The sequence below is a fragment of the Pelobates fuscus genome, chromosome 5, assembly GCF_036172605.1.
Source record: "Pelobates fuscus isolate aPelFus1 chromosome 5, aPelFus1.pri, whole genome shotgun sequence".
NCBI classification, from domain to species: Eukaryota; Metazoa; Chordata; class Amphibia; order Anura; family Pelobatidae; genus Pelobates; species Pelobates fuscus.
The window spans coordinates 334717657-334742252 of NC_086321.1; the positions used below are offsets into that span (position 1 = coordinate 334717657).

At 43.1% G+C, this 24596-nt stretch overlaps 1 protein-coding gene across 1 annotated transcript in view; it reads left to right on the top strand.

The window, feature by feature from the left end:
- Positions 1–24596, top strand: part of NECAB3 (N-terminal EF-hand calcium binding protein 3) — a 177731-nt gene that overhangs the window by 75081 nt on the left and 78054 nt on the right. The window lies entirely within an intron of this gene.

The window sequence follows — 24596 nt, forward strand, 5'->3', positions numbered from 1 at the left end:
ATAGACTGGAATGAGTTGGCCAGTAGACTTGGCAATCATAGAATTATCAATCGCAAGTTGTATTGATGACTAGGGAGTTCTTTTAAGGACATATATCTACAACAGCCTACTTTTTCTCAAATTTTTTTCATTTATTTTTATATTTTGTGTGTTGCTTTCATTATATCTCTGTAAAGCAAGTGACTTTTGAACCCTCAGTTTCCCACTGACGGCAAGGTATATTTCCTTCTTGCATTGAGTAAGATGTCAACCTGTCATTATCCTGATAATGTACCGTGATGGTTTGTGTGATTTGTGCTTCATTCCACAAGGTAGAGGAGCTTGAAATGTGAGCGTGCATTACGAGAAGCAGAACCATGCTGGTGGCGTATAAGCAAATCCGACCTATGAATACAAAATGCACACTAAACAAAAATATATGCACACGTTACAATGCATGAAATGTATTTGTAAAAAAATACAAAAATGGGTAATTTTAGTGTCACCATGTCCATTTGCACATTGCTCTATCTCCTTAAATTTGTGCAGTAGACATGACATTATCTGGATGGTCCATAGGAGCCCAGTTAATGTAATTTCCCAGTTAAAGCCTATCAGCTACCTGAGTGAAATAAAGCACATTAAAGGAGGAATAGATAAAAAAAGAGCGAGACCATGACCTGAAAAGGGTTAAAGAAAAAGGATTTTAAGTGCATTTTTCCATGGTCATGTTCCCAAGGTCATTACTGTGTTCAGGGAGAGTAAGGCCATATAGATACATGTATTGTGAGTAAATCTTAAGGTTGCTCTGTCACGATATATGGTCTTCACATATTTTTCAAAGACCCCCAATGGTGACATCGCCGCTTGCAGTGCGGTGGCCCAGGGTGCAGGGAAAAGGTTGTTTTTACTTACCTGGAAAGGTCGCTCACTGTCACTGCCATCTTCTTCTGGTGGGTCCTCCTGGTGCTTCATCTGCCAGGAGCCCACGTCAATGCTGTACTCTTGTGCACGCAGAAGAGTACAACATGTCTACGGAGTATTCTGTGAGACCGCCAAAGCTGTCATAGACAATGCCTTTTCCCTCATAGCCACTAGTGATGGCTTGAGGATATGACAAAACTTGATCACTTTTTGTCAAATGTTGTCCAGAATAGGGAATATGCATAAAACAAAGTAATCCCTACTTTGTCTTATGATATATTTTAACTGTGCTGGAATTTAAGTGAAATTCCAAATCAGGCAATGTGAGTATCATAAAGTTTTTTTTATTTTTGTGAAATACGTATTTTTTGGGGGTCGATTTAAATTGCTGCAGTAGAAGCCCTTTGGTGACTGGATTCAACAACTTGGAAATATCATTAGCACAGAAGATTTATTATGTCATAGAAAGGCAAGAGGCGGGGGACTACAGTTTTTCTCTGAGAAACTCTGTAATTCAGTCTGAATGTAGTATTTTGCCCTCTGGTCAAACACTTACTTTGTTAAAATAAAGTTTCTTAAGAACATAGAACTAACAATAAAAGTGTGGGTCTCTGTTGACAGAGGCATGGATCTCTGGTTTCCTCTCTACACTGAGATGTGACTGTTAGTGAGTATGTTAGTGTGTGTATCTGTTAGTGTGTATGTATGTCTATTAGTGAGTGTGTATGCGTGTCTGTGCGTGAGAGTGTATGTCTGTTAGTGAGTGTGTTACTATGTGTGTGTCTGTTAGTGTGTGTGTCTGTTAGTGAGTGTGTTAGTATGTGTGTCTGTTAGTGAGCATGTATGCATGACTGTTAGTGAGAGTACATGCGTGTCTGTTAGTGAGTGTGTGTCTGTTAGTGACTGTATGTGTCTGTTAGTGAGTGTGTGTGTCTGTTAGTGAGAGTGTGTGTGTGTGTGTGTGTGTGTCTGTTCGTGAGTGTGTATGTGTGTCTGTCAGTGAGTGTGTATGTCTGTTAGCTAGCGTATGTGTGTTAGTCAGTGAATGTGTGTGTCTGACACGGAGTGTATATGTATCTGTCAGTGAGAAAGTATGTGTTTTTAGAAGGCGGGGGGGGGGAGGGGGGGGGGGTTCCTGAGTTTTGTCATGCCTAGGGCAGCACAAAACCAGGATACACCACTCCCCCAGTCCTGAAGTTTCCCGTAGCTAAACTTGCAAGGCTGCCATGATTCTGTGGGACAATTTTACATATCACTGCTTCATGCTGTGGTGTTGTATGTATGACTGCCATACAAATCATATTATTTGCTTCAGGCTTGTGAGTGAAGCAGTTTGGTGTTGGTAGCAGCTGTCACACCACTGCAATCAGCGGTCCCCATGGTGTTCAGGCTAGAAGACCTTGGTATATATACAGAAATTTGACTGGATTTAGGAAATCTTTAAAGAAAAAACAATCTTTAAAAATAACTTGAAATATTAGACAGTGAACCCCAAAGGGAACTGAAAAGATGTACGGAGAGAGCCCCAGAGAATAACAGAACAGTATGTGAGTAACAGAGAAAATGAGAGAGGGAGAAGAGTGTCACTGAAAGAGAGAGAGGGAAGCAACACAGAAAAGGAAGCAAGAGGAAGAGAATAGACAGAGATCGGTAAAGAAGAAGACAAACATGGGGATGTATGTACTAAGCAGTGATTTATGGTAAACCAGAAACAAGACGTCAACATTTAGACATTTGTAAATCTCAGCTACGTTGTCCTACAGTTTGCAAATTGCCTTACTCACTTACCCATTACGTTAGTAATCAAACCTTTGTGGCGGTAGAGAGGAGAAATTGTACAATTGATAACATGGATCGAAGAAGGAGGCAGAAAGGCCAGGAAGTAGAAAAGAAAGAGTCTCAGTCTAGCTATAAAGTAAACTGAAAAGGGTGTTGAAGACAATGGCCCAGGAGATATGGGGAATGAAGCGTAAGAGAGAACAGGACTAGAAGGCATTGTGTGTCAAATTGTCCTCCGGCTGTTACATAGAAACATAGAATGTGACGGCAGATAAGAACCATTCGGCCCATCTAGTCTGCCCAATTTTCTAAATACTTTCATTAGTCCCTGGCCTTATCTTATAGTTAGGATAGCCTTATGTCTATCCCACGCATGCTTAAACTCCTTCACTGTGTTAACCTCTACCACTTCAGCTGGAAGGCTATTCCATGTATCCACTACCCTCTCAGTAAAGTAATACTTCCTGATATTATTTTTAAACCTTTGTCCCTCTAATTTAAGACTATGTCCTCTTGTTGTGGTAGTTTTTCTTATTTTAAATATAGTCTCCTCCTTTACTGTGTTGATTCCCTTTATGTATTTAAATGTTTCTATCATATCCCCCCTGACTCGTCTTTCCTCCAAGCTATACATGTTAAGATCCTGTTGCTACGCTATAACTTGCACAATTCTGATTGTGGTTCAACTGCAGCTGGGATAGGGGCAGACATAGTCCATAGCCTTGCAGCAAAGACTTAATGGAGGTATGGAGGTGGTAGAAAGTGCAGAAAAGGAAATATATATATATATATTTATTAAAAAAAGGCAAATAATTCTAGAATGCCAAGACAGAAGAGATGTCATGTAGGTAGACAAAAGTAAGGTAAAACTAAAGGAAATGCAGTTTCCAGTCATTGTCCCTCCGATTTATTTTATTGTGCACTAACAACCCCCTCTCTCCCCCCCCAAATCAATGGGGAATCTAGTAGGTATGGGGGCAGGGTGCTAAAATTCTAATTAAACCAATTTCTGTTATCACGGCTATATTCTGCAGACTTCTTCACATTCAGCGCAGCACTTACAAGCAATTTCAGTAGTGCTTAGTTACAGCAGCACAGTGCTGGGAATATAGAAGCACCGAACTGGGAATGTGGCGTGCTCCATATAAACATGAATACTTTAATGAGCTCCTCTGAGCACCTGCCGAGTCCGTATATTAATGCTCCCCCAGGGAGTGTCTACATTATAGGCTAAAAAAATATAGGTCACTAGGAGCATAAAAGGAAGCATGACAACAGGCATTCTGCTCTCAGATTGGTGGGTTGGTGATAAAATAAATGTAAATCAGTTTATTTAAGCCTTAAGTCAGCAAGAGGTTTAACTGTCAGTGAATATATACACTGAAGAAAATTATTATATGTTTTTGCCCCCATTTTTCATGAGCTGAACTCAAAGATCTAAGACTTTTTCTATGTACACAAAAGGCCTATTTCTCTCAAATATTGTTCACAAATCTGTCCAAATCTGTGTTAGTGAGCACTTCCCCTTTGCCGAGATAATCCATCCACCTCACAGGTGTGGCATATCAAGATGCTGATTTAAGCAGCATGATTATTGCACAGGTGCGCCTTGGGCTGGCCACAATAAAAGGCCTCTCTAAAATGTGCAGTTTTATCACACAGCACAATGCCACAGATGTCGCAAGTTTTGAGGGAGCGTGCAATTGGCATGCTGACTGCAGGAATGTCTACCAGAGCTGTTGGCAAAGTTTACATTAAAGGGTTAACATGTCTCTAGTAGCTGTCTCACTGACAGCCACTAAAGGCACTTCCAACCCCATAGCTTAGTTAAACTCATAGAGACTATATGATTGGTACAAAGCAGCGCATTGCCACGCATGCTCACTAGCCTCCCAATGTTTCCCTATAAGGGATCATCTACACTTATCTCAGCCAAAGAGGCAGAGCAGCATCATGAGGTCCGGCTTAAAGGTAAGTAAAAAGGTAAGCTCAAACGTAAGTAAATCTCGCTTTTCAAGTCCTCAGTTAAAAACTTTAGTGTTAGAAACACACATTTGTATTGCTAATGCTGTAGTTTTCCTTTAAACATCAAATTATAATGAATTGAAACGCAAATTGCAAAATGTTTGAAACATTTCGGCTAAAATTAAAGCTTGGCTTTCTAAGCCTAAATGTTTGAAATATTTTTTTAATTCACAGTTTGGTGTTCAGTTAATAAACCTTAAAGGGACACTATAGTCACCCAGACCACTTCAGCTCAATGAAGTGGTCAGGGTGCCAGGTCCCCCAGGTTTTAACCCTTCAGATGTAAACATAGCAGTTTCAGAGAAACTGCTATGTATACATAGCAGCGTTAATCCAACCTCTATTGGCGGTCTTCCTGACAGCCGCTAGAGGCGCTTCTGCGAAGCTGGATGCGAAAATCGCATCCAGCGTACAAAACGTCCATAGGAAAGCATTGAGAAATGCTTTCCTATAGACTGTTTGAATGCGCACATGGCTCTTGACGCACATGCACATTCGGCCCCACTAGGGAGCTGACGTCAGTGGGGGAGGAGAGGTCACCACCGCCGAGGGAGCCCGGCGCTGGATTAAGGTAAGCTGCTGAAGGGGTTTTAACCCCTTCAGCGCCAAGGGAGGGGGGCACTGAGGTGGGGGGACCCTTAGGATTATATAGTGTCAGGAAAATGGGTTTGTTTTCCTGACACTATAGTGATCCTTTAATATTTTTTTATATCGCAGACCAAACCCTTTGTAAATGTTTTTCCAAGGACCCTAATGGTTTATTATTAGTGATGTCGCGAACATAAAATTTTCCGTTCGCAAACGGCGAACGCAAACTTCCGCAAATGTTCGCGAACGGGCGAACCGGGCGAACCGCCATAGACTTCAATAGGCAGGCGAATTTTTAAAACCCACAGGGACTCTTTCTGGCCACAATAGTGATGGAAAAGTTGTTTCAAGGGGACTAACACCTGGACTGTGGCATGCCGGAGGGGGATCCATGGCAAAACTCCCATGGAAAATTACATAGTTGATGCAGAGTCTGGTTTTAATCCATAAAGGGCATAAATCACCTAACATTCCTAAATTGTTTGGAATAACGTGCTTTAAAACATCAGGTATGATGTTGTATCGATCAGGTAGTGTAAGGGTTACGCCCGCTTCACAGTGACAGACCAAACTCCCCGTTTAACGCACCGCAAACAACCGCAAACAGTCCATTTGCACAACCGCAAACTCCCCATTTGCACAAGGTTGGATACCGATCGATGGTTCGATATTCTGAGCCCTCTCTGATTTACTGTATACGACTATTCGATATTCCCACAAATTTTATATAGCATTTTATGTTTGTTTGAGACCACCTTAAAAATATTGGATATCGCTAAAAATCATGATCACTATATACTTTCTCTACAAACCTCTAAAACGAACCAAACTACTCATCCATCCGCTATACCACTTTATCCCACCTAGAACTAGTGCCCAGTTAAAATACTTGACTCTTACTTACCCACACTCAGTCATGCCACACACATTTCACCAGTACTCTCACTGAATCCCTCTGACTACGGCTAAATGTATCTTCTACATCAGAACACTACTCCTAAGATTGGGTTGTATCCATGTCTAGGGTCTTTCATTTAGAATAGGGGCAGCTTCGGTCTCCTTCAACACTGACACTCCATTGCATATTATTAAAAGATTGGGCAGATGGAAATCCTCAGTCTACAACCGATATATTCCTCATCCTGAGAAATAAATGAGGAAAGCTTTTAAAAGCTTTTAAAAGTTTGGCTTTGTAAATTTGATGCAATGAGTGTGTTTTTCTTTAATACCTTTTCACCCTCTTTGCATGAACCCTATTTACATATATTACTAATATGTTTCTGAACATATATATTATATTATTCACTCACTCTCTGGGCCGGCCTAAGACATCATGCTGCCTAGGTCCAATGATAAATGACTATGGGGGATAATGTATAATAAACACAGGTTACTGGCTATGGGGGATAATGTATAATAAACACAGGTTACTGGCTATGGGAGGATAATGTATAATAAACACAGGTTACTGGCTATGGGGGTATAATGTATAATAAACACAGGTTACTGGCTATGGGGGGAATAATGTATAATAAACACAGGTTACTGGCTATGGGAGGATAATGTATAATAAACACAGGTTACTGGCTATGGGGAGGATAATGTATAATAAACAGAGGTTACTGGCTATGGGAGGATAATGTATAATAAACACAGGTTACTGGCTATGGGGGGATAATGTATAATAAACACAGGTTACTGGCTATGGGGGATAATGTATAATAAACACAGGTTACTGGATATGGGAGGGATAATGTATAATAAACACAGGTTACTGGCTATGGGAGGATAATGTATAATAAACACAGGTTACTGGCTATGGGGGGATAATGTATAATAAACACAGGTTACTGGCTATGGGGAGGATACTGTATAATAAACACAGGTTACTGGCTATGGGGGTATAATGTATAATAAACACAGGTTACTGGCTATGGGGGGAATAATGTATAATAAACACAGGTTACTGGCTATGGGAGGATAATGTATAATAAACACAGGTTACTGGCTATGGGGAGGATAATGTATAATAAACAGAGGTTACTGGCTATGGGAGGATAATGTATAATAAACACAGGTTACTGGCTATGGGGGGATAATGTATAATAAACACAGGTTACTGGCTATGGGAGGATAATGTATAATAAACACAGGTTACTGGCTATGTGTCACGTCTAAACATTTGTTATGAAGGAACACAACTGCAGATTTCGTATAGTTTGAATATTTATTAAAGAAAGTAAAAGGTAAAGACTTTAATTCCAATTTACAGGTACTGTAGCTTTAAGTAGTAAACGATAACTGAAGTCCACAATTACAGGCACTGTAGCTTTAAGTAGTAAATGATAACTGAAGTCCACAGTTACAGGCACTGTAGCTTTAAGTAGTAAATGATAACTGAAGTCCACAATTACAGGCACTGTAGCTTTAAGGAGTAAACGATAGTAAATTGCAGACACTGAATCAATAAGGAGTCTCTTAGTAGAGTTAACGGTTTAGGTGATAAGTAATTACAATAGCTGTTCCATACTTTAACTGAAGCAAGACAGATGCAGATAACTGATATGAAGTATGAGTTGAAGTTAGCTGTAACGGGATTGTTTTTACCGAAGGACTTTTGGAGACAGGTAATAACAGCTTTTAGATGCAACTCTTATCACATTGGTTTTACTTAGCTTCCGGCATATAGAACACTGGTTCCCGAGATCTCCTCAGAGGCGTATGAAGAGTGTTTAATCTTTAGTCGTGGATGAGGAGAGGTGAAGGGAACTTTGCAGAGTCTTTCAGTCCGGTCTGGTAGCAGAGGCTTTCACAACGAAGTTGTAGCCGGGTTGTGAGTAAGGAACGTAGTTCAATAATCCAGCCCTGATCAGCTGGTGCAGTCAGATTAAATAGGCAGACCGTGTCATAAAGGGGTGTGGCTAGGCTCTGTGGAACCAGGAAGTAAGAGGATACCATAGTTAAGGCATTACAGTACCCCCTCTCTAATGAGCAACCTCTGGGTGCTATTGAGTTGGCTTAGAAGGGTTATGCTTGTGAAATTTGGAAATCAATTTATTAGCATGAACAACAGAGGAGTTTTCCCATGTATCTTCATCAACACCATATCCTTTCCATCTGATGAGGTATTGTAAGGAGCCACGATGGATCCTTGAATCCAGTATACTTTGAATTTCGTATTCTTCTTCACCCTGGACCAATATGGGATCAGGAGAAGTAGTGACATTTCTTTGGAAAGGGTCAGGATGATAAGGCTTTAGCAAGGACACATGTTTGGATCTTTGGCATACAGAACAGGAATTGACATAAGATTCAATAGTTTGGTCTTGACGAGGCCACCAATAGTATCTTTTAGACAATTCAAGGGTCTTTTTCATACCTGGATGACCTGCCAGAGGAGAATCATGAATAATTTCAAGTACTTTAATTCTGAAAGAGGGAGGTACATAAATCCGGTCTTTAAAATAGTAGAGACCGTTTTTCTTGGATAATTTACTTGATTTAGGAAGTTCAAGAGCGTCTTCACTGAGACCTTTAACGTCGTCGATAAGAGAAGATAGGATTCCAATGACTGTAGAAGGAGGAGACTCCAGTTCGGTGTCAGAACAACATGAGGTTTTAGCTGGTTCTTTCGTAGACTGGAGAATTGGAATACGTTGCAAGCATGTTTTCTTGCAATAATCAGAATCAAATGCAAGAGAGAAGGGAAACCATGAGATTTGAGGGTTGTGGTTCCTTAACCAGTTGATCCCTAATATAATAGGAAATAATGGTGATGAGATGACATCAAATATAAGACTTTCCGTATGAGTATGATTGATGGTTACTTTTAGAGGGATGGATTCATGAAGTATTGGTCCCGATGAGATGAGGGACCCGTCAATCACTTTAACAGGTACAGAAGTTCTTTTACGAACACAAGGAATTTTATTCTTTGTTACAAAGGCTGAGTCGATGAATACTCCATTTGCACCGGAATCGATAACAGCCTTGGTTATAATTCTTTTATTGTCCCACTGTAATACAAGAACGATAGGGGACATTTGAGTATTTGCTGTAGAGGGAAGTACACTTAGGATGGAAGAGGCATGAGACTGCCTTCTGCCTTTTATCCGTTTCAATGAAGGACAATCAGAGACTAAATGAACTTGAGAGGCACAATACATGCATAGGTTTAATTGACGTCTTCGATTTTTCTCTTCAGGAGTGAGGGGACTTCTTATTATCCCTATTTCCATAGGTTCGATTGGTTCAGATGGGTTGTCAGGAGGCTTTGGAGCCCCTATTTCCATAGGTTCACTTGGTATGGAAGTCTTATCTGGAGCTTTTGAGGGAGTGAAAGGTTTGCGGTCTTTTGAATGTGAAAGGGCTTTTTCGGCATTTCTTTCTCTTAATCTTCTGTCAATGCTGATTGATAGGCGAATTAGAGCGTTCAAATTAGTAGGGAGTTCTGTTCTAGATAATTCATCTTTTACAGCTTCCGATAAACCAATTCGAAATTGGTTGCGCAATGTGATGTCATTCCATTGCGTTTCTATAGCCCATCTTTTGAATTCAGCAATGTAATCTTCAACGGGTCTATTTCTTTGCTGTAGTGTTCTGATTGTTAAATCAGCTGTAGCTTGTTTGTTAGGATCTTCATAGAGAAGAGACATGGCTTCAAAAAATTCATCCAGTGAATCTAAAATGGGGTCATCGTTTTCCAGAAAGGAATGAGCCCATGACATAGGTTCACCTCTTAGAAAGGAAATAACCGAACAAACTTTAGTTCTTTCTGTAGGATAGGATCTAGGTTTCAAAGCAATTAAAAGTTTGCAAGAGTTGAGGAACTCCCTGTATCTGGAACGATCTCCATAGAACTTTTCAGGGTTACACACAGCAGGATCACTAGCCGAGTGCAGAGTAGTATGAGGAGTATGAGTTTGTAAATCTCTGATATAAGTGAGAAGTCTTTCATTAGTAACTTGCAGGTCTTGCACACTTTGGGCTAGTGTATCAACTCTTTGATTCAGCGTAGTTATAGTAGAATCGAAATCTGCTGGATCCATTACAAGGGCTGGATTATTCTGTCACGTCTAAACATTTGTTATGAAGGAACACAACTGCAGATTTCGTATAGTTTGAATATTTATTAAAGAAAGTAAAAGGTAAAGACTTTAATTCCAATTTACAGGTACTGTAGCTTTAAGTAGTAAACGATAACTGAAGTCCACAATTACAGGCACTGTAGCTTTAAGTAGTAAATGATAACTGAAGTCCACAGTTACAGGCACTGTAGCTTTAAGTAGTAAACGATAACTGAAGTCCACAATTACAGGCACTGTAGCTTTAAGGAGTAAACGATAGTAAATTGCAGACACTGAATCAATAAGGAGTCTCTTAGTAGAGTTAACGGTTTAGGTGATAAGTAATTACAATAGCTGTTCCATACTTTAACTGAAGCAAGACAGATGCAGATAACTGATATGAAGTATGAGTTGAAGTTAGCTGTAACGGGATTGTTTTTACCGAAGGACTTTTGGAGACAGGTAATAACAGCTTTTAGATGCAACTCTTATCACATTGGTTTTACTTAGCTTCCGGCATATAGAACACTGGTTCCCGAGATCTCCTCAGAGGCGTATGAAGAGTGTTTAATCTTTAGTCGTGGATGAGGAGAGGTGAAGGGAACTTTGCAGAGTCTTTCAGTCCGGTCTGGTAGCAGAGGCTTTCACAACGAAGTTGTAGCCGGGTTGTGAGTAAGGAACGTAGTTCAATAATCCAGCCCTGATAGGCTGGTGCAGTCAGATTAAATAGGCAGACCGTGTCATAAAGGGGTGTGGCTAGGCTCCGTGGAACCAGGAAGTAAGAGGATACCATAGTTAAGGCATTACACTATGGGAGGGATACTGTATAATAAACACAGGTTACTGGCTATGGGGGGATACTGTATAATAAACACAGGTTACTGGCTATGGGGGGATAATGTATAATAAACACAGGTTACTGGCTATGGGGGATAATGTATAATAAACACAGGTTACTGGCTATGGGGGGATAATGTATAATAAACACAGGTTACTGGCTATGGAGGATAATGTATAATAAACACACACAAAAAAAAGAATGCAGCTTCAGAATTAATCTAAATTGTATGCTGTCTAGGAGGAGAGAGGGTCTGCTGCTGGTTGGCTGGAATGTGTCTGCTGACTGTGAGGTACAGGGTCAAATGATACTACTCAATGATGACAAGTAGGGGGCGGACCGAACATCGCATATGTTCGCCATCCGTGGCGAACGCGAACATGCGATGTTCGCCAGGAACAATTCGCCAGCGAACCGTTCGGGACATCACTATTTATTATACATCTCTGATTATATGAAACAATTGGTGCAATTAATTTACATTAAACAGCAGGATAGTGATTGCTTGTAAGGGAGTCAATGTAGTTAAACATTTTGATAGATAATATGAAATCTGCAAACAGTGGTTTATAAAAAGGTTGTTCATATGATAACGAATTCTTACAATTCTCAGTATTTCTAACTTCTAACAAATGGACCTATTCCTTTTTTTTTCAATGCAATTTTCTACGCATCTCCAGCTTTGGCAAGAATATGATCTATAATCCTAGGTTTCTGCTGATCCTATTACTGTGAATTCACGCATCATTTTCTGCAGATCACAGATCTCAGCGGGAACGATACACACAGATACCTCGTACTAAATATTAACGTTAAGTCTCTTATCTATGTGTGAGGAGAAAACCAAAAGGTTAAAAGAAGAAGCAAGGTTTCAGATAAAAAATTCCAGACTCACTTTTTTTGGAGAAAAAAATGATTGAAGGAAAATGTGGGGCGAAACAATGATAAATTTAAAAAGGAGAGGAAAATGAGGAAACAAGTGAAGGGCTTACGAAAAATACGCATTGGGATGGAAATGTATGATAAAGCAGGAGAGTTAAAAAAAATAAACAAGACATACAAATTATGTCTATCCTTTGAATGTACAATGATCCTTTAAGATTTTATTATAATTTCAAATGGAGAAAAATAAGGGATGAAATATATAGAATAGGTCAAGTTATCAGAACAGGCTTTGTTTGCTGAGAATACCTAATGGGTATTTAGGCTCCCTGACCTCTCCCATAGACCAGAGAGGGTCAAAGAAAATTATTGACGGAAGCCGCCATATTGTTTTTTCAACGTTGACATATTTTCAGTACGATTATTAGAAGCAAACTATGATGTGTTTTTTTTTAAGCTAGAAACATAGAATGTGACGGCAGATAAGAACCATTCGGCCCATCTAGTCTGCCCAGATTACTCTGTAATTCATCATACAAAAAAGTATCTAAGTAATATTAGTGGTACACCAATCTTTTATGAAGTCTCAGAATAAATCAGGATAGATACTACTAATTTATTATTAGTTATTAGATTATATATGTTAGAACTCAGCCTTCAATAGTCCTTCTGTAGGAGATGTAAATTGGACGAAGATCTTCCCACCTGTGTAGATAAAGTCAGATATTTTCTTGTACACTAGCCATCTGTGCTCTTAGTATCCAGATATATTAAGATATATTTGACTGTATTAGAGAATATATCCTTATCTAAATGAGTGTGCTTAGTTCATCCATTCTTATCAGCTTATATATTGAATATGCATGTTCTATCCCCACTGCTCCTGGAATACTGTTGGAAGTGTTGTGAATCTACATCAAGCATGGAGGGGGCAGTGTATTAGATTGGATTTGGGGAAATTTATTGGATGTGTGGGCATTGTATTAGAATGGGAGGAGGGGGCAGTGTATTTGATTTGTGGGAAGTGTATTAGAATGGGTCTGCATTCAGGCGCTGAACGCTCCCCATGGAGATGCTGATTGGCTGCACAGCTTTTTGCCACACATGCACAGTAGCCTCCCAATGCTTTCCCATAGGCTCGCTGAAGGCTGGACCGCTTGGATGTCCTGGTTCCCGAGAGTGGAGAGAGAGAGAAGCTGTCAGGATCATCATTGTGTTTTACACAATATTGTGTATTTGGCTCTGGCTGGGATCGAACCTGAGTTGCGTGCATCCCAGTCAGGATCCTTACATTGGTCTCCACGCATCTTTGACTGCTTCTAGATGTTCTTGGTATCCTGTAGCCTGAGCCTGTTTGCCTGGGATTTGCACACCTGTTCCTGGTTCCATGATCATTGCTTGAGACTCCCTATTTAAACCTCGCAAGTCTGGTCCTCGTTGTCAGATCGTGTTTCCTGTTCCGTTTGGTTTCACTGCTGTTTATCTGACTCCTGGTTTTGATCTCCTGCTCGTCTACTGTTTTCGCCTGATTGCTGCCAGCCCTGACTTCTGATTCTGTTACCGACTACTCTTCTGGATTTCCCTTGTCTGTACTGCGTTCCAGGAAGCACTGGGTATTTCAGCCCCAGTGCACTGTGTCACACCCTTGGGGATTTCTGTCCTGAGTCCCCTCGGTCGAATTGCAAAGGGTGCCTTAACTCTGCCTGCCGGACTCCCACTCCAGGTAAGATCCCTGACAGAAGCGCTATTCCGGTCGGCAGACCACCAGAGTCCTGTGAATACAAAGCAATCCCACTAGCTCTAGTATAGCTAGGATACCCTGGTTCCCACAAAACGAGTCGAGGCTGCGATTTGAAGGTCAAACACGAACTGGCTTTAATGGCACAGGGTTAGCGTTATTTATGCAAAAGCCCAAGTCCAGGGACAGCCCCCTCTGGACCTGATGGGATACAGGGACAATACATACAGATGACCAATGACAATACACTGCATCGTTTGAAATAGTCCCTGCCCAACTTGGAGATAATGATTCCAACGGTTATGGCAATGCAATTATCTCCAAGTGCACAGAATCCCACGTGCATTTCCAACATGTAAAAACAGAATAAAATATATATTTATAACAATTTACACAATATCTCTGATAGCTCGGGTCTGAGTGCACCAGATAGACGAATAGCGCTCAGACCTTACGAACGGTATGGCTAGTCTCTGCGATATAAGTCTTTTCGTGTCTCATTGTCCCAAACACGAGATGGCAGCCATCTTTTCCGCTTGTGAATAGGCGAGCGGGTATCGGTCCCAAAACTCCTGGAACTAAACACGGATGGCCAGCTGCACGAATACCGCTCTCTGGCTGGTTGTCCCAACCCTTCGGGAACTGAATGTCGACCGCCCTGAAGGGACCAATTAGCCTGCGGTTAACCGCAGCCTCAGCGTTCTAATTACGGACACACGCCTGGGTGTAGGTGGTCCTCGTTCGGGAGTTTGGATACGGGGAAAATAGTCGACGAACGAGGCCACCCTGAGGTAGTCAATTAAGGTTTGTGGTTAACCGCAAACCGCAACCTCCGTTCGGTTGTTTCCGAGGTCAACAGGGTTAAATGGCGGCACACGCCAGGGGCCGGGTGGTCCGAGTTCGTATGCACGAATTTACAATCCAAGGGATTTGTGTAAATGGGTAAAAGTTATAGAAATACCGAAGGAACCGTCTTCGGTACTTTAACATAGGGTAATCCAATATGAGTCTGTGGAGTGTCCGTAACAGTGCTCCCTCCTAGTGGAACACTCTGGCAGACACCGTCTGACCCCTCGTCGGGGCAGACTAAGGCTGTCCAGACTGATGGGTTATGCTGGACTGAGATCTGTTTGTCTGGACAACCCGTCCGCATTCCCGTTCTGTTTTCCGGGTCGATAAGTTATGGGGAAGTTAAATGGCTGTAAAGATAAGCTCCAACGTAAGAGTCTGCCGTTGTCTCCAGAGACTCTATTTAGCCACACCAGGGGGTTATGATCGGTCACCAATGTGAATTCTTGTCCATATAGATAGGGAGTCCGTTTCTTTAATGCCCACACCAGGGCCAAACACTCCTTTTCCACTGCGGCATAACTGACCTCGAGTGGCATGAGCTTTTGGCTGATGTAGGCAATCGGGTGCTCCCCTCCATCTTCTCCTACTTGGCTAAGGACTGCCCCCAGCCCGAACATGGAAGCGTCTGTGTGGACAATGAAACGTTTGTTAGGGGCTGGGGCAGCCAAGACAGGAGCATTCACAAGAGCAGTTTTGAGAGCTTGGAAAGCCGTTTCACAGTGGGGAGACCACAGGACCTGTCGGGGAAGGTTTTTCTTAGTCAAGTCCGTCAGGGGCTTAGCTATGGTGCTGCAGTTGGGCACGAACCGCCTGTAGTATCCTGCAGTGCCCAGAAAGGCTAGTACCTGGGTCTTGGTGGTGGGGGTGGGCCAGTTGGTGACCGCTTCTATTTTAGCCGGCTCTGGTCTTTGTTTCCCGCACCGCACACGGTGACCCAGGTACTGCACCTCAGCCATTCCAAAATGGCATTTCTCTGGCTTCAGAGTCAGGCCAGCGGCCCGAATCTGATCCAGGACCATTTCAACATGAACTAAGTGTTCCTCCCAGGACTCACTGTGGATCGCTATGTCCACACAGGCAAACTCCTGGAAGCCATTCAGGAGTCTATCCACCAAGCGCTGGAATGCAGCGGGGGCATTCTTCATCCCGAACGGCATTACCTTTAAGTGGTATAAACCGAACGGGGTGATGAATGCCAACTTAGGGATAGCTTCCTGAGCCAGGGGAATTTGCCAGTAACCTTTACAGAGGTCAATGGTTGTTAGATATTTTCCCCTGGCTATACGATCAAGTAGCTTATCACCTCTGGGCATCGGATAAGCGTCCGTTACCGTTTTGTCGTTGAGCCTCCGATAATCTATGCAAAATCGTGTGGTTCCGTCTTTCTTAGGGACTAGAACCACCGGAGATGCCCAGGGACTGTCAAAGGGCTCAATCACCCCTAACCTTTCTTCAGGAATTCGGTAGGGGGTTTGTCGTAGGGGTTGCTGTCCTGGAGTGTCTACCTGATGGGTGGTGAGGTGAGTGTTCCCGGGTTCTTGGGAGAATGTAGTACTTTTAATGTGGAGTAATTGGCTCAATTGCTTCCTCTCCTCCTCATTAAGTCTGTCTCCGATCTGGACCTGTGCCACTAAGTTGGAGTGGGGATTCCTTTCTAGCAGGTCTGGGATGGGAAGGTTGTCTGGGTCCTCGTGAGGGGGAATACAGATGGCTATCACATTCCCAGGTTTCTCTAGATACTCCTTAAGCATATTTATGTGAAATGTTTTTCACAGGTTTTCGTTATGGCAACTAGCTATGATATAGGTAGTGTCCCCTTTCTTTTCTATTATCTGGTACGGCCCTTGCCAAGCAGCTTGTAGTTTGTCTGCTTTAACTGGCTTGAGTACCAGCATCTTCTGTCCTATGGTAAAGCTCCTGGCTCGGGCACCCCGGTCATACCATACTTTCTGTCTCCGTTGGGCCGACTGGAGATTAGCCTGGACCGACCTGGCTAATTGTTCCATTTGGTCCCTTAGTTCCAGCACGTATGGTACAATAGGGACCCCGGCGTTCTCGGTCTCCCCCTCCCAGTGCTCTCGGATCAGGTTTATGGGTCCCCTTACCTGGCGTCCATATAGCAGTTCGAAGGGAGAAAACCCTGTCGTTTCCTGGGGCACCTCCCTGTATGCGAATAGGAGATGCGGTAGGAAACGTTCCCAATCCCTATATTCCTGAGCGAAGGTTCTTAGCATCTGTTTAAGGGTTCCGTTGAACCTCTCACAGAGCCCGTTCGTCTGAGGATGATAGGGGGTGCTGAGAAGCGATTTAACCTTGCACACATGCCAGAGCTGCTGAGTTAATTCGGCAGTAAACTGTGTACCTCTGTCGGATAGGATTTCCTTGGGAAACCCTACCCGAGAGAATACCTGTACTAATGCATTAGCGACAGTGTCTGCCTGAATGTTAGATAGAGCTACTGCTTCAGGATACCTGGTAGCATAGTCCACTACGGTCAGAATATACCGTTTACCGGAGGGACTAGGGGTAGCCAGTGGCCCTACCAAATCAATAGCAACCTGGCTGAATGGCTCTTCTATAATGGGCATATTCATTAAATGTGCCTTAGGGTGGTCTCCCCTCCTCCCGATGCATTGACACACATCGCATGTGCTGCAATGGGTCCGCACATCTACGTGAATCCCCGGCCAGAAGAAGGTATGGGTAATACAGCGAAGAGTGCGGGTTACGGCTAGATGCCCCGCTAAGGGAATATCATGTCCTATCCGGAGTATCTCCTGTGGGTATTTGTACGGGACTACTAATTGTCGTCTATGTTGTCCCTTCTTTTCGGTTAACCGGTACAGTTTCCCTTTCTCCCATCTAAATGTCTCGTTATCTAGTCCCCCCTCTCCAGATTCGGGTTTTTCCCTATACTTTTGCAAGGTAGGGTCATTTTTGGATCCATGCTCAAAGGTGGCGGGAGTATCCCAGGGTATAGGGTCTGGTGGGGCAGTCAAGGTCGGGGTGAGTCTTACCTGTGGTTCCCGCACTGGTGAAGAGTCAGGCTGGTTCCTGGCTTGTGCTTGGGTAGTCACCGGATGAGCCTCAGAGTTATAGGCTGGGGCATAAGCAGATGTCATCGGTCCCAAATCGTTGCCCAATAATACTTCGGCTGGCAAATTATCCATAATCCCGACGTTCACAGTGCCTTTCCCCGCCCCCCAATCCAAATGGACCTTGGCGGTTGGTATCTTGTTTACATCCCCCCCCAGTCACTCGAACGGCCGTGGTTTGTCCGGAGCGCTTGTGCTCTGGTACCAAGTGGCTCTGAACCAAAGTTATCGTAGCTCCAGTGTCCCTAAGTCCCTCAGTGGAGTGCCCCTCGAGCCATAGCTTTTGCCTGTGATGTTGTCGGTTGTCGGAGGCAGCATATACGGGGTCAGCCTCGTGGAGGGGTCCCAGCTATTCTTCCATGGGACCCTCCTGATTAACACATTGCGCCCGGGTGGGTCGAGATGATCCCGTGGAATTATTATAAGTCTGGGGGCTTTGATGGTGGTTGTTGAGGGGGCAACTTGCCATGAGGTGTCCCGGTTGTTTGCACCGGTAACAGGTTGGTCTTGGGTGTTCGGTAGTATGGCCACCTGGAGGTCCCAGGTGTCTGGTAGGTCCTGCGGGTACGAGAGCCCTGAAGTCCGGCCGTGCCGGCGTTCGGTAATTTTCTCGGTTTTCTGTACGAATTGTTGGTCGGTAGTTGTTGCTTTCATGCAGTCGTGAGTCACAATGTTCATCAGCCAGCGTAGCTGCCTCCGTGAGAGTAGTGGGTCTACGACCACGGAGCCATTCCTTGCATTGTTGATCTACCCCATTGTAGAAATGTTCTAAAATAAATAATTGTAATACTTCCTCACCCGTTACGGCTCGGCACCCTTTCATCCAGTGATCGGTTGCTCTGCTCATCCGATGAGCCCATTCGGTATGCGTATCGTTCGGCTTCTTTTTCGTGTTCCTGAATTGCCTACGATACGTATCGGGGGTTACTGCATACCTTTGTAGTAGCGTATCTTTAACCCGGTCATAATGTGTCACTTCCTCGGTAGACAGGGTGCGGAATGCATCTAGGGCTCGGCCTGATAGTTTCCCCGACAAGATAGTGGGCCAATCCTCGCTGGGTATCCGATGAAGCGCACATTGCCTCTCAAAATCGGCCAAATATTAATCGATCCCCATCTCATTCTCTAGGAACGGTCGGATTGCTGCATGAGGAAGCTTTGGCTTCCCAGCCCTTTCTGCCGGGTCCCTTGCCATCCCCGCAGCGGGGTTTTGCTGTGGTGGATTTAAGCTCATCTCGTGTGCTCTGGCCTCTCGGATCTCTACATCGACCTGTGTCATGGTTTGCTGTATTAGTTCCATGTTCGGGCCGAACCAGGAGAGTCTCTCCCGAACAATCCGGTTCTTTTCCTCGCTAGCGGACAGCGGTGTCTCTGTCATGGTCAGGCTTTGATCCAGTTCTGTCAGCTCTGCGATCAGCTCCCTCCTAGGTCGGTTGCTAGCGTTCCCACCTCTGCTTTCTAATAAATCCTTTAACGTGGTGCGTTTCAGCTTGTCATAAGCGCTCTCCATCCTTTCTGTATCTCTCCTAGGAACTCCAGGAAGATCCCGCCGCTGCCACCAATTGTTACGGTTACCCCCAGTCTCGCTGAAGGCTGAACCGCTTGGATGTCCTGGTTCCCGAGTGTGGAGAGAGAGAAGCGCTATTCCGGTCGGCAGACCACCAGAGTCCTGTGAATACAAAGCAATCCCACTAGCTCTAGTATAGCTAGGATACCCTGGTTCCCACAAAACGAGTCGAGGCTGCGATTTGAAGGTCAAACACAAACTGGCTTTAATGGCACGGGGTTAGCATTATTTATGCAAAAGCCCAGGCCCAGGGACAGCCCCCTCTGGACCTGATGGGATACAGGGACAATACATACAGATGACCAATGACAATACACTGCATCATTTGAAATAGTCCCCGCTCAACTTGGAGATAATGATTCCAACGGTTATGGCAATGCAATTATCTCCAAGTGCACAGAATCCCACGTGCATTTCCAACATGTAAAAACAGAAGAAAATATATATTTATACCAATTTACACAATGTCTCTGATATTCCACCATTCGTTAGATAGCTCGGGTCTGAGCGCATCAGAAAGACGAATAGCGCTCAGACCTTACGAACGGTATGGCTAGTCTCTGCGATATAAGTCTTTTCGTGTCTAATTGTCCCAAACACGAGATGGCAGCCATCTTTTCCGCTTGTGAATAGGCGAGCGGGTATCGGTCCCAAAACTCCTGGAACTAAACACGGATGGCCAGCTGCACGAATACCGCTCTCTGGCTGGTTGTCCCAACCCTTCGGGAACCGAACGCCGACCGCCCTGAAGGGACCAATTAGCCTGCGGTTAACCACAGCCTCAGCGTTCTAATTACGGACACACGCCGGGGTGTAGGTGGTCCTCGTTCGGGAGTTTGGATACGGGGAAAATAGTCGACGAACGAGGCCACCCTGTGGTAGTCAATTTAGGTTTGTGGTTAACCGCAAACCGCAACCTCCCGGTGGTCATCCGTTCGGTTGTTTCCGAGGTCAACAGGGTTAAGTGGCGGCACACGCCAGGGGCCGGGTGGTCCGAGTTCGTATGCACGAATTTGCAATCCAAGGGGTTCGTGTAAATGGGTAAAAGTAATAGAAATACTGAAGGAACCGTCTTTGGTACTTTAACATAGGGTAATCCAATATGAGTCTGTGGAGTGTCCGTAACAGGAAGTTTGATGATCTCTGCCTAAGTGAAGAACACACTCATAGGATTTCAAAATAAACATGATAACGTCAACAGTATACATTCACCATTTCAGTCCTATTATCAAACTTTTCTTAAAATGTCATGGTATTTGGACTGACCACTTATATGCAGGTCTCCTTAAAATAAATCCGCTCTTTTGTTTACTTTGAAGCCCTACGAGCATGAGGACGTCCAGTGTCAGGCAACTGTTTTTTATACTGTACTTTTCCAAGTAAACCTACGTTTTTATGAAAACTGAAGTTTGTTTTTTTGTGGCCCACATGAACTTAAACCTTGTTTACTTGGCCCGTGTTAGCCTTTGAGTTTGACATGCTTGATCTACATCATCATCTAAAATAAAGCCCTATAGCTACCCGTATCACCTGCAAGCACTGTGGATACTTAGGGCAGTCCATATATTGAGATGAGCAAACCTAGAAGAGCTACCTCTACCTCCCAGTTGTCCCAGATTTGGTGAGACAGTCCTAACTGTGGAACGGTGTCATGCTAACTCTGTTTATTTCTCTGCTGTTTCACTTGTTCAATAAGCTCCCAGGCCACAAAGGAAAATCATTAGCATATACAGATCTCTTCTTCGGCTGGCAACGTGTTTGTCAGCAAAACACACATACACATACACACCGTGCTGACATATTTTCTTTGCTTGTCAAATTCCCTACATCAGCAGTCACAGCTCCGCATCCAGAATTTATGGGGGAAAAATTAGAAGTTAGGAGACATACAATATCACCCAAAATTCTGTATTAACGTTTTGTAGAAAGAATACCAAAAAATGTCTGCCTCCGTTTTTAAATGTAAAATACATGTCATCTATGTCACTTTATGTCAAATGCTTAATATTCTTCTCTAAGTTTTCCTTAGAGATAAGGTAATCATATCTGCCATGTTTATACTATTGCTCACAAATAAACAACATAGAAATAATGTATTAAAATGTTTTAGCCCTGCTTAATTAAATTTAATTAGGCATGTTTAATTAAAAGGACAGTATGTTCACCATGCTTTGCCAAATACACTGAACACATTCATTCAATAAATCTCTTTCTCTTAAGTATATATCATTCTCTATAATTTCTAGAGTGCTTATAAATGTGAAATGTATCTTTTAGGTGAGGTGGACCAATGGTTTGTTGTAAATGTGATCCATACATGTGTTTATTTTAAGGACTTTAAAGGGACACTGTAGTCACCAAAACAACTTTAACTTAATGAAGCAGTTTGGGTATGTAGATCATGCCTCTGAAGTCCAATTTCTTTGTTTCTGTTTTTGCAGCCCTAGCCACAGCTCCCTTGGCTGACAAATGTTTCAATCAGCTGTTAACTTTCTTTAGAAGTTTGTACCTCCTGCTCTGTAAATTGAACTTTAACTACACACAGGAGGTTACTGTAGGATCTAGAAGACTATTAACAGAGCAGGAGATAATAAATTGTAAATTAAACAGAATATGCAATAAAGGAAGTTTAAACATGAGATGTCTCTTTACAGGAAGTGTTTATGAGGTGTGACTAAGGCTGTATTAACAATGTGATTTAACTCCTAAATGGCAGAGAATTGAGCAGTGAGACTGCAGAGGCCTGATCTGTACACCAAAACTGCTTAATTAATCTAAAATTGTTTTGGTGCCTATAGTGTCCATTTAAATATAATATATTGAATGTAATATAATTTTTTGGTCCTCGGAGAGAACTCCAAAACAAATTAAACGGCTAGTTCATGCCTTGTTTTATTTGTTCAGATGATTCAAAGTTCGGTGATTTGGACCACTCACCTATCAATAAAAAATCAGACAAATCGTGATTCATTTGAAACCAAATGCACTTCATTATCCGTAGTAGCAGGTGCCGATAACACTAGTTTAGAACATCAATAATTATAGAACTGGTAGGGCTTTTGATGCTAAACAACTGCAGCCAAACAGCAAACCACTGAACCCAGAGTTTCTTTGGTCTCTCTCTTTTGGAACACTAACCAAAGAAGTTATGGTGGGGGAAAATGTGATTGAAAACCACTCTCACCTGATTTCACTGTATAATCAATAAATTGTTAAACACAGATCGGCACACATCAGTCAAGCTATAAGATTTTATTTTCCCACAGAAATCTCATATGTGTAATGCTGTTTTTACTGCAAGGAATTCTGGGTGGGCATATGCAAATTAGTCCAACAAAGAACCACCTTTTAGTCTAATTTATTCCACTTTATACAGATTCCACCAAGGATTCTGTGGGAAAAGCAAATCTTATTGCTTAAAGGGACACTGTAGGCACCCATACTACTTCAGCTAATTGAAGTGGACTGGGTGCACTGTACATCGATTCAATCCTTTCCTCTGGGGAGATGTAATGCGCGTGTGGCATTTGCTGTTCATGCGCATTAGAGCCCTCTCGTCGTAGGACGTCGAAAGGGCCTCCCATGACCCAGTGTCAACCCAACGCCGAGGGACATTGGCGCTGGGATAAGTTAAGTAAATAAAGGGTTTTTAATCCTTTACCTGCTCGGTGGAATAAGGATACGGGAAGGGGGAGCGATAGTGCCAGGAACACAGCTTTGTATTCATGGCACTACAGTATCCCTTTAAATGATGTGTGCAGATCTGTGTTTAACAATGTATTTACTTTTCTTGGAACAGCAGAAAAAAGTCTCCATAAAATATAAGGTCATTGTTGGGCATTTAGTCCATTCACATGCACTATGCATGTTAGCTCCACATATGCCAGGCTGACATGACCCCATTCTGTCCAGCCTAACACTGTGCTTAACTGATGATTGAAATTTTGGTTCTTGGCATGCCTTCCACCTCATTCCATTTCATACCTCTCAATAATGTGAAGAATGTTATTGTTAGTGTCAGCTATTACCTGCATGTATAGGTCATGCCATAACTAGAAGGGAAAAATGGAAAAGAAAACAGGGAGACCTTAGCAGACCTTAGAATGACTGACAATAATTAAAATCACTTCCAGTGAGGTAAGCAATATAGTGCTGATAGAAACGAGGCTAATAAGATCACAAATCTAGCAGAGGATATGTCTAGCTGACCACCAACCATTCTGGTTGATCCTACCAAGGACTGTGAAAGCGCAGAGTGCTGTTACAGTGCTCTGCACAAGGTTCTAGTGTACTTAGCTTAGTAATGGGAGCCAGAAATCAACACATTCATACCAATTGGGGGCAGTAGTGTGCCAGGGGGGAGGGGAGGGGGTGCGGGTGGTTCACCCTGTGACAGATGAGAAGGGAATGCACAGAGCACCCCTATTTCACCTGTGACTATTTGTAGCATCGCTGCACTGGACCGACAGTTGTTATCAAACTTATTCAACCCCCATTGAAAATGAAGTTTGTTGCGGACCGTTTCGTGTATCTGGAAAGGCGATATCCCCCTTTCCAGATACACAGGCAGCTACTGCAATCACCAACTTCCCGAACTGCAAACTGTACGAATTCACCAACTCCCGAACAAGAGGCACACGAACCCTGGAAGCAGCCGAACAGGAAAAGCAATACGAACAGCTTACACTCCTGACAATCGGCATACAGTCAAATTCCCCCCAAGAAAGAGACAACACTTCACTTTGAGGGTTAAGCAGGAACTCAGGTGATGGCACACCCAGCCTGGTTTTTATTACAGTTGTTGCAAATACAGGACCGCCCACAGGGAGGGATAAAACAACCAATCATATCACAGTTACATCCCACATATCCCCTCCCCTTATCCTGAGAGGAAACTCAATTACACATACAGTTAAAACATACTTTCTACCAAACTTTCATAACTCTAAAACCATACATCCAATATTCATAAAAATAACATATTCAGACTCAGCATACTTTAAACATAAACATTCTCAAAAATCATACAAATCCCTCCAGTATATCAAAAGTTATTTTCTTGCCCAAAACAGTTCCATGGATTTGGGCTGTGCGGTCGGTCAGTTTCCTGCATAAAAACAGCTAAGTCCCATTGGAAGTGTTGCCTGTACTTCGACTTTAGTCGAAGTGTCGAAGTGGAGGCGATGGTAAGGGTCGGCGGTGTTCGACGTTAAAATGGCCGCCGCCACGTGGTCCTTTGTCCGATGCCGGTCACTTCGACGAC